We start from the raw sequence: 15,643 nt of genomic DNA on the forward strand, positions 1-15,643 counted from the left end.
ATACCTGGAAGCTTACTTCTCGACTTTTCCAACTTACTTTCTGTCTTGCAATCTACATAAGATCATTCGTAGTCCCGTGATCTACATATAAAGCCATTCATACTATTGTTAGGCTCATTACCATATGCTTGTCTTAAGCCAAATTAAATCCTCTTAAAATTTGCCGAAATTTGGGCAGCATCTCCCCTGTTTATATCCCTAGCCCGAAATCACAATACCAACAAAACAACAACTACAACAGCACCAACATCAACAACATCATTATCAATACCAAAATATTCCATAAAACATCCCACGCGATGTTTGTCCAATTTCTCAACCAACAACTTTATTCTACGACCATTTAATCACTCTATCTTCGTGAATGAACCAAAAGTAATATTAATAAAGAGAGATTCATACCTTAGTCTTGTTGAAATAGCAATATCTTCAATATCCACTTGGAATCCACATCAAAATCTACCGCACAACAATACTAGAATCACAACCACGCGCTATCCGGACCTAAACTAATATTCCGCCACTTGAAAATTGCCCACTTTTTGACACCCTCACTCTCTCTACTGATTTCTAGAAATTTCTGGGCAGAATCTGGTGAAAAAAGGGTTTTTACCATTTATATAGGGGTCAAATTCGGGGGTCACTGTAGCAGTTTATTGTAGCATGCGTTTCTTCTTTGTCAGCCAAACTTGTAACATCCATAATTCTCTACTCCGATGTCCTATCGATAAGTGGTTTGTTGCGTTGGAAACTAGACTCAACGGACTTCATTTTAGGCATTTGTTTCACTTCAAAACATTTCATACGCTAAGAGATATTTATCCCTCAAGTTGGGCCAAACTTTTCACACGAAACTTCACCCATCCTTTCTCCAAAGTCGTACCACTCCCTTTCTTCCACTCATTTCCTTATAAAACCATCCGGTATGCCTTATATACATCCTTCACTCATTAAATATAATTAATAATACTTGCTTCTTACATTCCAAAGTGGTTTTGCTTAACCATAACTCAATGTACTTATGTTTCAAATTTGGTAAGTGCTTCTTTGAAGATACGGGGTTTAACATTCTTCCCCCCTAAACAACATTCGTCCTCGAATGTTGTAGTGCACCGATCCTCAATATCCTCATTGAATTTTTGTTCGATTACCATATACTTATACTATAATTTGGTCGGTTTCGTCCTGTTCTTTCTTAGCTCTTTATCAAATTCATTTGTGAGTTGTACAATCCTCAATACTCATATATATGATCACAAGTCAACTAGTATTTTGTTCTCACTCTACCTTCATTCATGTGGTTTAACTAGCCATGCCACGGCTACTCGCCGTCCTGCGAGCGTCCTTCCTCTTCGTACCTCATTTATTTATTAACGGATAACTCCCTTGCTCAAATACAACACTTTCTTTTGTTGACTCCTACGATGCTATATTGGCTATCCCTACTTGTACTTGCTGATCTTAGATACGTGCTAGATTAACCCCTCGTAATTCATCAGCCAAGCCTTCCGATTCATCATAAATTTTCTTATACTAATATCCCGTTGCTTGTTTAGTGTTACTCTACTACTGACAAATCCTTACTCTTAACGGTTACATTTCTTCAACCATCCATCTTAATTCAATTCCATGATAGGTTATAGCCATATCCCCAATATGATTTCTTAAATACGTACATTCCTAATTTTCCATCACCATCTCTATTATTCCTCGTAGCAGGATTATATATTGCGATGAACCAATAATCATAGTTCGAACTGGTTTATAGCTCACAATATCTTCGAGTTCTTGTCAAAACTTTTACCTTAATTCCTTTGCCTCAAATCTTGCAATATAATTTGATTATGAAGTTAGGGCAATTCTCACTTTACCACAGCTTCTTTTTCAACATCGGTATGGTATACTTACCCTTGACTTCCTTATTCTAGTGATCACTTAGTTAGCTGTCATTCCTTGTTGGCTTTCCGGTGTGTCCATTCCCATCTGCGGGGCATAACCTTACGCTGATGGTTCATATAATTCTATAATACATACCCTTATGCTCAGTATGGTTAGTGACCCGTAATATACTTTCTAATTTCTGGTGATGCTGCTTCCTTTCTAGCTGCACCCACATCGTTCTTCCTCTCTTTAGAGATCGTCACACCGCTTGTCGTTACTCCCTTTGTTAAGATTCTCATATTTTTCCTTTAATATCAAGATTTTCTTCCGTTGTAACCCAAGGTGTCCTTTATACCCGTCATCCATTTCGTCATTCTCTTTGTGGTTAGCTTGCAGAGCTTTCTTACTCTCTTTATTACTCTTTAGGATACGTCGCTTCCTATTTAGGTGCGGCGCAAATTTCCCTTGTCTAGAAATATCATATCTCACTCCCACGTGAAGTATTCTCTTGATCCATTTTAATTCCTTTTCATACCTGCTTTGTGGTATGCTTATCTTTAATTCGTTCCTGCTCCCTCTTAATGCATTCTTGATATGCCACTACGTCACGAATTTTGGCCTCTTTAAGCTAACCTCTTTCTTTCTTTGGAATTTTAACAATGCCATATCTCATTTCAGGACTAGATCTGCTCTTCCCCCCTTTTTAAGGGTGTTCTTATACAATAGTAACTCCCGAATATTAGTAGTCATCGGCCAACCTTAACGATCCTTCAACTCCTTTGGTCTCTTATAATACCAGAATTCTGTCATCATATAGCTTGATTTATTTTCCTTTCTGCTAATCGAGGGCTTAGCATTTAAACGAAGCGCTTGTGCATTACAGATCCATTCTCACTGCCTTCTTTAAGGCCTTTCTACTTCTACCTTTTATGACTGAACATTTCCCAAATCAACGGGTTAATGGGGACATTGCAATCCATCAAAACATTTTACGGAGTGTTTGGTCACACTTTGCTCTTTTTATCCCTGGTCTTCCTCCACGACTATTATCACTAAAATTCTTCGTACTCTGAGTTTCCAATTTCACTCTACATCTACAATATAGCATTGAGGGTTAATGTGCTACACTCTTCCACTTCTACCACCAATCCTTTTATTCACTTAGCTCACTTATCCGAAATTTTCCTTAACAACTTATTTGTGTCCCACCTATGTGTTGTAGTTCTTCCAGTGTTCTGCCACTTCTTGTTCGTAACGTGAAATCCTTGCAAATATACTCTCTTCTTTCTTCTCCTTCCTGCCACCAAGGCTAGTCCATACTCACGAATATTTCCCATACATCTTTCTATTTCCTTTATAATTAAATCTCGGTGTTCCTTATCCCCATCCTATGTCATCGATGTACTACCTCCCGGTTAGCTTTGTTAGCTCATTATCCTCACGTTTGTCCTTGGCGATTACTCAATTTTTCTTTTCTTCCCTTCTTCTTCTCTCCTCTCCTTCTGACTAGCCCATTAGTGTACCTTTCCTGCTTTCCTCCTAAAACCTTCCTTGAGTTCCTTCCTCCTCAAGCTCCCTTCTCCACTTGTTATTTCATAGTATTGACCTGAAGTTCGTGAAATATTCCTTTAAATGTGCAAATTCGTTCTATTCTTAAATCATCTTTAAGGAAAGCTTCTCTGTTTCCGAGGCAACCGTTTCAGTATAACTACACATTTATCCCTTTATATACCTCTCGAGAGCTGAAAATCTCTTAGTATCGTTGCAAGGCCTGATCATTCTCTCTCTTACTTCACATCCCTATTTGTGATTACTATCCTTTAGTCCCACTTATTGAAGTCTGTTTTCTAACCCCACATATTCATCTTTTGTTTCACACTACCATTCTTTATCCCTTTCGCATGCCCACCTTTGAATTTTATCCAAATAGTCCCTTGCCTTACTCGTCGTCCCTCTTGGAAGCTTCACTCACCGTCGTTTCTTACTTCTTCTTTTTTTCCTTTTCTCGAGGCATTCTAATCTCTTCACTTTCCATATATCCGCTTTCTTCCTTTCTCTGATACTATAGCATTAAGGCTTTCCAACTCTAACCTGTAGTGAAAATAACATAAACATACCTTGTAACATTTATCACTTGAACTTCACTACCCTATTCGATTAATGCCTTCAGTATATAGCAACGTCGGTTGCTGAGACACACATATCGGTTGGCGCAGCCACCTATAGAATGTCATACACGTACATATATATATGTTTACTAACACCTCGCTTACAAAATACTTCCCAATACCATTCGAACTAATCCTAATTCTAGAGTTGTGATGCACTTTTTTTTCTCTTTGTCGGTCTAGTCTGCCTCATCCTTCGCGACCTTTTAGGGTTTCTAACCACTCCGCATACTCCAATTTCCCTTAGGCTACTCTAGCTTCTCATCTGTCTCTTATGCCTGAATTTGTAGGACTCTTAATATACTTCCCAGGGGGTCACCCATCCTAGTATTTCTCTCACCCAGAACGCTTAACCTTGAAACTCTAGTGAAATACTGTGCGTTAGTGCTGGTATAATCGCATACACCTTACTGCGTGACTTTCCTCACATAACCTAGAGCAAGTTGAAGTTTTAACAGATTCCAAAACATTCTCGTAATGCATCTCCCTCCGAATTAGAAAGGATCTCTTACTCTTCCGATTAAGCAAATGCTATTTTGGCCTTTTCAATCCTCAATATCCACCTTTCATCTGTGTATATGACTACCTTCCATCCTATATTTCAAGATTCCCAATGGTGGCGACAACACTTTAATCGCAGTTACCTTCAAATACTTAAGTCACTGATCCCCTTTAGGATTTCCGCTCATCACTATTCAGTATTATCCTGAAGTAATTACATACACACATAGGTAATTCCAATAAGAACTCGTATACCTGTAGCCGATCGGTCCTTAGCCTAATCTGGTGGGCTATAGAGTGAAGTGTGCTCTTCATCCTTGTCTTCCCATCGTCTACTAGTCCAGCCTAACATAATGCTGAAACGTAGAGAAAATCTAGATGTGCCAAACTCTGTACCTCCTCAATTACGTCTTCGTCCACAAGAGTCTCATGAACCCTTAAACGGGTCTTTGTCATATGATTTCTCAGTCGGGTCTCCTCCTACTGGATCCATATCCTCCGATGGGTCCGTCTCAATGGAATAGCTTATGCTTTTTCTTATACCTCTTAACATCCTCGATCCTAAGTCGACGGGTGATACGCGTCTCGTGTCCCCCTTCGGAGCCTCACTTACGCTCCCATTCACTGAACTTGTCCTCTTCTCAAATACAATCCTGCAATTTAACAAAAATCGTACCAAGAACGAGCTTTCCTATCATTGGCTCTAGTGCACGGTCTATGATCAGAAAGAAAGATGACATCCTAAATGTCCTGTAGCTTCCTGTTTATAGATGTGCTGCACAACACACCGATAAACAAGACTCTACTAGACACGGTCTGTAGACACTCCGAGGATGAACTGCAATGATACCAAGTTTGTCACGCCTCAAATTTAGAGCGGCGTGACCGGCACTCGATGCCAAACTAGGCCCGAGCGAACCACTCTAAATCTGAAAATCTGCTAAGGACTACCTGCACACTGACAATATCAACCAGCCGGCGAGGTCGTAATCTGGACATACATAAACAAATATGGCCTGTCTCGTCTGAACTGGGCACACACACACCCAAAATATATATACACAACTGAGCAAGCCGACGAGGCTACTATGTAGGCTGAACAACAAAACTGAGAGCTAACATAACTACATAATATCCCAACTACATACAACTGTCTACAGACCTCTAGGGAACATGAGCTGCAGAAAGGACAGGACAAGGCACCGTCACACCCATATATACATGTCAAAATAGCATACCACCAAAGGGACTACAGCTCCGGACCAAGTGGAGTGCACTGACTGCGGCTGAGTGGAAGGCCTACTGAGTTGAATCATCTGTCCGGCTACCTGAACCTGCGGGCATGACCGCAGCGCCCCCAGACAAAGGGACGTCACTACGAATAATGTACTGAATATGTAAGGCAAGATAACAAATGAAATTAAATAACAAACTATACTCTGGATATTTTAAGAAAGCATCTGGAGGTGCTCTACCCGGGTTGCCTCTCATCTGAGGCAAGATAACATCACTCTATAGATATAACTTCGTGACTTGAAGGTCAGGCATAGATAACATAACTCCATAAATAAAACTCCGTGACTCATAGGCCAGGTATAATCAACTCTATGACCCGTAGGTCAGGTATAAACAACTCTGTGACCGGTCGGTCAGGTATAATCAACTCTGTGACCCGTCGGTCAGGTATTATCAACTCCATGACTCGTACGTCAGGTATGCGCATCTCCGTGACCCGTCGGTCAGGCAACAACTCCATGACCCGTAGGCCAGGCTATAACTCCATAACCCGTATCCCAGGCGATAACTCCATGACCCATAGGCCAGGCGTATACATATAATGCTAACTCGAAGGCAACATAATAGCCTATAAACAACATATCCACTAATTATACCTCCTGACATTCAATCATCTCATATAACTCAACTATTCTTATACTAGCTCTTAACTAGAGAGGAGAACTACACTAGGGTTATGGTAACCCAAGTATAATCTTCGTGAATAGCACACCTTTGTGCGAATAGTCAAAAAGGTCTCAATAGTAGGAATCTTAAGAAATGGAATCATCATCATTGTTACCATCATAGAAACATCCATCTTTAGCATCATAAGCACTTTGAGAATCATGAGCTTCGGGATTTTTGGAAATAAGGATATTATAGAATCCATGTATGCGCTCATAGGAAAAAGTATCATGCCTATAGAAAGAAAGGAAGTAGCCTAAACATACCCGGAAGCTTGCTTCTTGACTTTTCCAACTTACTTTCTGTCTTGCAATCTACATAAGATCATTCGTAGTCCCGTGATCTACATATAAAGCCATTCATACTATTGTTAGGCTCATGATCATATGCTTGTCTTAAGCCAAATTAAATCCTCTTAAAATTTGCCGAAATTTGGGCAGCTTCTCCCCTGTTTATATCGCTAACCCGAAATCACAATACCAACAAAAAAACAACTACAACAGCACCAACATCAACAACAGCATTATCAATACCAAAATATTCCATAAAATATCCCACGCGATGTTTGTCCAATTTATCAACCAACAACTTTATTCTACGACTATTTAATCACTCTATCTTCGTGAATGAACCAAAAGTAATATTAATAAAGAGAGATTCATACCTTATTCTTGTTGAAATAGCAATATCTTTAATATCCACTTGGAATCCACATTAAAATCTACCGCACAACAACACTAGAATCACAACCACGCGCTATCCGGACCTAAACTAATATTCCGCCACTTGAAAATTGCCCACTTTTTGATACCCTCACTCTCTCTACTGATATCTAGAAATTTCTGGGCAGAATCTCGTGAAAAAAGGGGTTTTTACCATTTATATAAGGGTCAAATTCGGTCGGGTCACAGTAGCAATTTATTGTAGCAGTACTGTAGCAAGTCGGTTACTTTAGCAGTACTATAGCACGCGTTTCTGCGTTGTCATCCGAACTTGTAACATCCATAATTCTCTACTCCGATGTACTATCGACAAGCAGTTTGTTGCGTTGGAAACTAGACTTGACGGACTTCATTTTAGGCTTTTGTTTCACTTCAAAACACTTCATACGCTAAGAGATATTCGTCCCCCAAGTTAGGCCAAAATTTTCACACAAAACTTCATCCATCCTTTCTCCAAAGTCGTACCACTCCCTTTTTTCCATTCATTTCCTTATAAAACCTTCCGGTATACATTATATACATCCTTCACTCATTAAATATACTTAATAATACTTGCTTCTTACATTCTAAAGTGGTTTTGCTTAACCATAACTCAATGTACTTATGTTTCAAATTTGGTAAGTGCTTCTTTGAAGATACGGGGTTTAACAATATGAGATAAAGATAAGAAATACGTTATGAGTTTGATAATGATGATGATGATGAGCTTAAGTCTAAAGATTCTAAAGTTCATGATATGATGCTTCTACAGAGCCAATGATTCTAATTATGATTAATTGAGGTCGTTCTTTGGGCTACACTCACCTTATATGCTAATTCCTTTAAGGTGAGGCAGAATGCTTATGAACTCCATAATGGAATTGGGGGTTCACGACCTTATGTCACCCCAATAAAATATAGTTGTCCTTGAGTTCCTATGCATTCATTATGATGAGTACATGATGATGATATTACACCGCACCTATATGGCCGGGCAGACACCGCTAAGGCGGGCAGCGTATACACCATGTCTAGATGGCATAGGCAGACACCACTAGTGGGCGGCATGAGATGGTCACCCCGGACGCGAGATGCCTGGACGCGGGCTAATAATTATTACACCGTACCTATATGATCGGGCAGCTTATACACATATGCATACATGATATGATGATGTTTACGAAGTAAGTTAGCATGCACTATTTCATTCTTAAATGTTAGTCAGTTACAGGTTGCTCCTTACTTGATGTCTCCTGGTTTCATGGATGTATCATTATTGTTTATGCCTTACATACTCAGTACAATATTGGTACTGACGTCCTTTTTCTTTGGACGCGGTGTTCATGCCCACAGGTAGGCAGGGAGGTGATCCAGATTCATAGGAGCTATCAGCGGATTTACGAGAGCACCCCATTATTCCGGAGGTGCTACATGATTTATTATTTTGTGTACATACTTGGGCACAGCGGGGTCTTATCCCGTCCTTATGTCTGGTACTCTAGTAGAGGCTCGTAGATACATATGTGTGGGTAATATGGTCTCACGATGTCCTTATGGTATATATATTATTTTGATAGCCGAAGGGCCTATGTATATAAAGGTAAATATGTTTCGAAATGAAAATGATTTTCCTATGATTAGAAGCATGAGAGTAATGAATGAACGCAGGATGAGTAATAGAATGAGTGGTGCTCAATAGTAAGCTCCAGGTGCCCGTCATGGCCCTCGTCGGGTCGTGACAAAAGTGGTATCACAGCAGTTCAGTCCTAGGAAATGTCTACGAGCCCTGTCTAGTAGAGTCTTGTTTATGGTGTGTTGCGCGCCACATCTATAAACAGGAGGCTACAAGGCATTTAGGAAAAATGACCATTCTTCTTTTTACTAGATCGTGCGATAGAGCCATGTTATAAGACTTACTTCTCCCTAATAGTGTGATTATGATTTCAGAAATGTCGGTAAAGAGAAAAGCTACAACTGCCCGGATGGGTAAGACTATGATTGAAAGGTGGGTAAAAAGGGAGCAGCCAACGAATGTAGAAGAGGGTGAATCACATAATGAGGCTCCATCTAATACCTCTCCCACTCCGCCTAACTTAGAAGAACAAGAGGGGGCTTCAGCTCCAACTCCTATGCCTCCAGTTCCTCCACCGGGCGCTTCGGGTCAACAAATGACCGATGCTACTCATCTATTGACACAGTTAGTTACCGCTCAGGCATAGCAGCAGGGTACAGGCCGAGGTGACAGGGCGACTAGTACTCAAGCTCAGGATTTTATGAGTTTAAACCCTCCAGAGTTTTTCAGGTCCAAGCCGGATGAAGACCCGCAAGGTTTTATTAATGAAATATTGAGAACATTGAAGATTATTCATGCTCCAAGACTGAATCTGTGGAGTTGGCATCTTATAGACTCCGAGATGTGGCGGTACTTTGGTATAATAATTGGATATATTCAATAAAAGAGAATGCGCCTCTTCCAGTTTGGCAAGAATTTGTAGATGCGTTCATCCGCCACTATTTGCCACCCGAGGTTCGTTGGTCTAGAGCGGATAAATTCTTGAATTTTAAGCAAGAAAATATGAGTGCCCGGGAGTATAGCCTCCAGTTTAATTCATTGGCTAGATATGCTCCAACTATGGTGGCCGACATGGGAGATAGAGTGCACAGATTTGTGAGTGGCTTAGGGCCACATTTGTTCAAGGACTGCTTGACGGCTTCATTGTAAGATGGGATGGATATTTCCCGCATTCAGGCCCATACCCAGAATCTAGAAGAACAACAGCATCCGCAAAGGGGTGAGCGTGATATTGATAGAGAGCAAAGTAAGAGGGCCAGATCTATAGGTGTCGGTAGAGACTATAGAGGGGGATCGAGCCAGTCATATTCTAGACACTCAGGCCAGTCGGCGACTAGTGCACCTCCTCGTTTTACGAGCAGGAGATTCGACCGCTCCACTCGTTCTGGACAGGGTCAGAGTTGGAGAGCCTCAGGTTCTCAGTTTGGGGGTGATTATAGCCAGCAGAGACCACCAGTACCGCGATGTAGCCAGTGCGGTAAGTTGCATTCTGGTCAGTGTAGCCGAGGTTCAGATGCTTGTTATGCCTGTGGCCAGGTTGGGCATATGATGCGAGATTGCCCATCGATGAGGGGTAGAGTTGGGTTTCTACCCACAGGATCAGCGGCTGGTTCTTCTTCTGTGTGCCCGATAGGGCAGACGCCCCAGATTCCAGCAGGTCGAGGTAGAGGCAGAGGGGGAGCATCCAGTTCAGGTGGCACTCAGCCCCGTATCTATGCTTTAGCCGGACGACAGGATCTTGAGTCCTTCCCGGATGTAGTTACAGGTATAATTTCCGTATTTTCTCATGACGTATATGCATTGATAGATCCGGGTTCTACGTTATCTTATATCACTCCATATATCGTTGATCGTGTTGGGGTGAAACCCGAGCCAATTAAACCTTTCGTGGTATCTACTCCGGTTGATGATCCCGTGATAGCTAGACAAGTATACAAGAATTGTGTAATTGTGATATGTGATCGCCAGACTAAAGTTGATTTAGTCGAGCTAGAAATGTTAGATTTTGATGTGATTATGGGTATGGATTGGTTGGCCTCATGTTATGCTAATGTTGATTGCCGAATGAAAGTAGTTCGATTTCAATTTCCCGGAGAGCTCGTGCTTGAATGGAAGGGTAATACAGCATCTCCAAGTGGTAGGTTTATTTCCTACCTTAAGGCAAGAAAGATGATAGCTAAAGGCTATATTTATCACTTAGTTCGAGTTCATGAAACCGAAGCAAAGTCACCAACTTTCCAATCCGTTCTGGTGGTGAATGAGTTTCCGGATGTATTTCCAGATGAACTTCCTAGTCTTCCTCCGGAAAGAGAGATTGATTTCGCTATTGATGTGTTGCCGGACACCCATCCTATTTCCATTCCTCCTTACCGAATGGCTCCTGCAGAATTGAAAGAGCTAAACGCACAATTGAAGGATTTGCTTGAAAAGGGATTCATTAGGCCTAGTTCATCACCTTGGGGAGCCCCAGTCCTATTTGTGCGAAAGAAAGATGGTTCTTTACGGACGTGTATTGATTACAGGCAGTTGAATAAAGTGACGATAAAGAATAAATATCCTCTTCCGAGAATTGATGATTTGTTTGATCAATTACAGGGTGCCAAGTGGTTTTCCAAAATAGACATAAGGTCAGGTTATCATCAAGTGAGAGTTAAAGAAGAAGATATTCCCAAAACAGCCTTCCGAACGAGATATGGCCATTATGAATTTCGGGTGATGTCATTTGGGTTAACTAATGCTCCGGCAGTGTTCATGAATTTGATGACTAATGTATTTAGGCCTCTCTTGGATTTGTTTGTAATCGTGTTTATTGATGATATTCTGGTATATTCTTGGATAGAGTCAGAGCATGCAGACCATTTACGTACCGTTTTTGGAATTCTTCGAATTCGAGAATTGTATGCAAAATTTTCAAAATGCGAGTTTTGGTTAAATTGTGTGACTTTTCTGGGCCAAGTTATTTCCGCTGATGGCATTCGAGTTGATACTCATAAAATTGAGGTTGTGAAGACTTGGCCATGGCCTACAACGCCCACGGAAGTTCGTAGTTTTTTGGGATTGGCAGGTTATTATAGAAGGTTTGTAGAATGATTTTCCTCCATCTCAGCACCATTGATGAAGCTAACTCAGAAGTCAGTGAAATTTCAATGGACTGATGCTTGTGAACACAGTTTCCAAGAATTGAAGGACAGGCTGACTTCAGCCCCAATCTTGACACTTCCAGACGGGCCAGATGGTTACGTTGTATATTGTGATGCCTCTGGTATTGGGTTAGGATGTGTATTAATGAAGCACGGTAAAGTCATTGCTTATGCTTCAAAGCAGTTACAGAAACATGAAAAGAATTATCCGACCCATGACCTTGAGTTGGCTGCGGTTATTCATGCATTAAAAATGTGGAGACACTACTTGTATGGGGTATATGTTGATATCTATACGGATCACAAGAGTCTCCAGTATATTTTGAAATAGAAGAAGCTGAATCTACGACAGAGGCGGTGGTTAGAGCTACTGAAAGATTATGATGTAAGTATTTTATATCATCCCGGAAAAGAGAATGTAGTGGCTGATGCTCTTAGCCGCAAATCAATGGGTAGTTTATGTGAAGTTCCGTCGGAGAAGAAAGAACTAATCCATGAGCTCCACCAACTTTCTAATCTTGGAGTTCGCTTAGTTGACTCAGGCAGTGCAGGAATTGGTATTAATAATCCAACTGTTTCATCCTTAGATATGGAGGTGAAAGAGCGTCGATATAAAGATCCTCAGTTGAGCCATTATAGAGATGCACTTCATGAGAAAGAAGAGTCACCATTTGAAATTTCTATAGATGGAGTTCTTAGATACCGAGGCAGGCTATGTGTTCCGAATGCTGCAAAATTACGTCATCGAATTCTAGAAGAAGCTCACCATTCTCGGTATTCTATTCACCCAGGTGCAATAAAGATGTACCATGATCTCAAGTTAATGTATTGGCAATGATCTCAAGTTAAGAAAAACATTGCAGACTTTGTAGCCCAATGTCTAAACTGCCAACAGGTGAAAATCGAGCATCAAAAGCCGGGAGAATTATTGCCAGCAATGGAAATTCCAACTTTGAAGTGGGAAGAAATAAACATGGATTTCATTGTAGGATTACCTCGTTCCCGAAGCAAGTATGACTCCATATGGGTGATCCTTGACAGACTCACGAAAGCCGCTCATTTTCTTCCAGTCAGAACCACATACTCTGCAGAAGATTATGCAGCGTTGTACCTTAAGGAGATTGTGAGACTTCATGGTGTTCCGATATCTATTATCACGGACAGAGGGGCACAATTTATAGCCAAATTCTGGAAGTCTTTCCAAGAAAGTTTGGGTACTCAGATAAAGCTTAGTAATGCATTTCATCCACAAACTGACGGGCAAGCCGAACGCACTATTCAGACCTTGGAAGATATGTTACGGGCATGTGTGATAGATTTCGGTGGTAGTTGGGATGACCACTTACCTCGTATTGAGTTTGCATACAACAACAGTTATCATTCCAGTATCCAAATGGCTCCGTATGAAGCTCTATATGGAAGGAAGTGTAGATCCCCAATTGGGTGGTTTGAAGTAGGATAAGTGCAGCTAATAGGCCCTGAATTGATCCAACAAGCAGTAGAAAATGTCAAAGTCATCCGAGATCGATTAGTGACAGCCCAAAGTTGCCAGAGATCTTATGCGGACAACCGGCGGCGAGACTTAGAATTTCAAGTTGATGATTAGGTATTTCTGAAGGTATCACCGATGAAAGGTGTGATATGATTTGGTAAGAAAGGAAAATTGAGTCCTCGGTATATTGGACCCTACTAGATTATCCGCAAAGTGGGTCGAGTAGCATATGAATTGGACTTACCTTCAGAATTTGAGTCAGTCCATCTGGTTTTCCTTGTCTCAATGCTCCGTAAGTGTGTTGGAGATCCTACTAGGATCGTGTCGATAGATGATGTCTAAGTGACAGAAAATCAAGTCTATGAGGAAGTGCCCATTTCCATATTAGACCGGCAAGTATGGAGACTTAGAAACAAAGAAGTAGCTTCAGTCAAGGTCTTATGGAGAAACAACAACTGAGAAGAAATGACTTGGGAAGCAGAAGAAGATATAGAGTCTAAGTACCCGCGCCTATTTCAGTCCCCGGAAGAGATCCAAAATGAAACATCAAGATTATGAGGTATGTATGTTCTCTTTTCATGCATATGGGTCGTGTGTGGCCAACTTTTATTGTTATTACGTTCTGGCCCTGTGAGGCATTGTTATTATGGGCTGTTGTGACAAGATATTTGTGCCATATTACAGGGGAAACTCTGGCGAAATTCTCGTAGAATTCCTGAGAACTCGACATTCGAGGACGAATGTTCTTAAAGGGGGGAAGAATGTTACACCTCAAAAAATTTCATGTTGATGCACAGTGAATAGACCAACGAAGGACACGAATTATTCGATGTTTCAATAAGTAAGAAACAACCTTTGATGATCCTAATTGAGATTTCAAAGACGTTCGAGGTAAGAGAAGAAAGTTTGCCAAGAAAGGCAAGGTATACGTTACGTATCGAAAAAGATTTACGAGTAACAAGTTAATGATGACTTAATGATGTCGTGGAGAAGAGTTATAACGTCCCTTAGATTGTCAATGAAGTGTTAAACAAGTGTCAAGAAGGTTCCACAAGGATTGGAGATCACACGAAGGGACGGAAATCTTTTCACGAAAATGGGGTTACACGACCGCTTATACGGTCCGTATAACATTATACGGTCCGTATAAGGGTCCGTATAGCACCCAACAGAAATGGTGTTTCTCTGATGGTGATGTACGGTAACTTATACGGACCGTATAATTTTATACGGACCGTATAAGTATCCGTGGAAGTCCCGACGGGCTGAATTAAGTCCAAGTATATGATGATGTTCCCATTTCATTATTTTCATTTCCCACTCTTCTCCATCTCTCTCAAGGCTTCTAGAGTGTTCTACATATTTCTTCAACACTAAATCAAGACTAATCAAAGATCAACTTTATCAAACCAAGAGAACCAAGTGCAAGAAACTTATTAGGGTTCATCCAAGACAAGGAATCTCATTGGAGGTGGAACTAGGGTTTTGCTCAAGTGAAGTGTTTCCACTCAAATCTCATTCCTACTCAATCAAAGGTAAGCTTTATGATCATTCCATGTTGTTTAAAGTATTGAGAGGTTGAAAGACATGGATTATGGAAGGAAGTAGAAAATGGGTTACAAACATGAGAATAGTGACATTCTTGAGTAGTAGATTAATATGAATCACGATTTTTGATATGTTGTGATTATAATTATGTTGTGAATGATGTTAAGGACATAGGAGAAACATTAGATGAGGATGAATGTAATGTCGTATTATAATCATGATTATGGATGACCTTGAGAGGAAATTGTGGGAGTTGGATAATGATGAACTTGACAAAAGTTATTGATTATGATATTACGAACGTTATTATTGATGATTGGGAGTTGCTATGTGGTATGGAGAAAGTTGTATAAACAAAGGAGATGCTGCCCAATTTTCTCTGGCTTTAGCTCAAGCGTGTTTACGTTATCGATTATCTAATACTAGTATGAACTCTTTTGAAGGTAGAAACGTGAATATTGGAGAAGAACGTTCAAGTGGTAGAGTAGCTAAACGAAAAGGTATGTGAGACTAGTCCCTTTCTTTCTAAGGCATGAATCTTATGACGTGATTTTCTCTTATTCTCCATGACTTTCTTACATTCCGAAAATTATGAGTCTATGTTCATGAAGAGCCTCATATGAGATAAAGATAAGAGATACGTTATGCGTATGATAATGATAATGATGAGCTTAAGT

Source organism: Lycium barbarum, chromosome 11 (genome assembly GCF_019175385.1).
Source record: "Lycium barbarum isolate Lr01 chromosome 11, ASM1917538v2, whole genome shotgun sequence".
NCBI lineage: Eukaryota > Viridiplantae > Streptophyta > Magnoliopsida > Solanales > Solanaceae > Lycium > Lycium barbarum.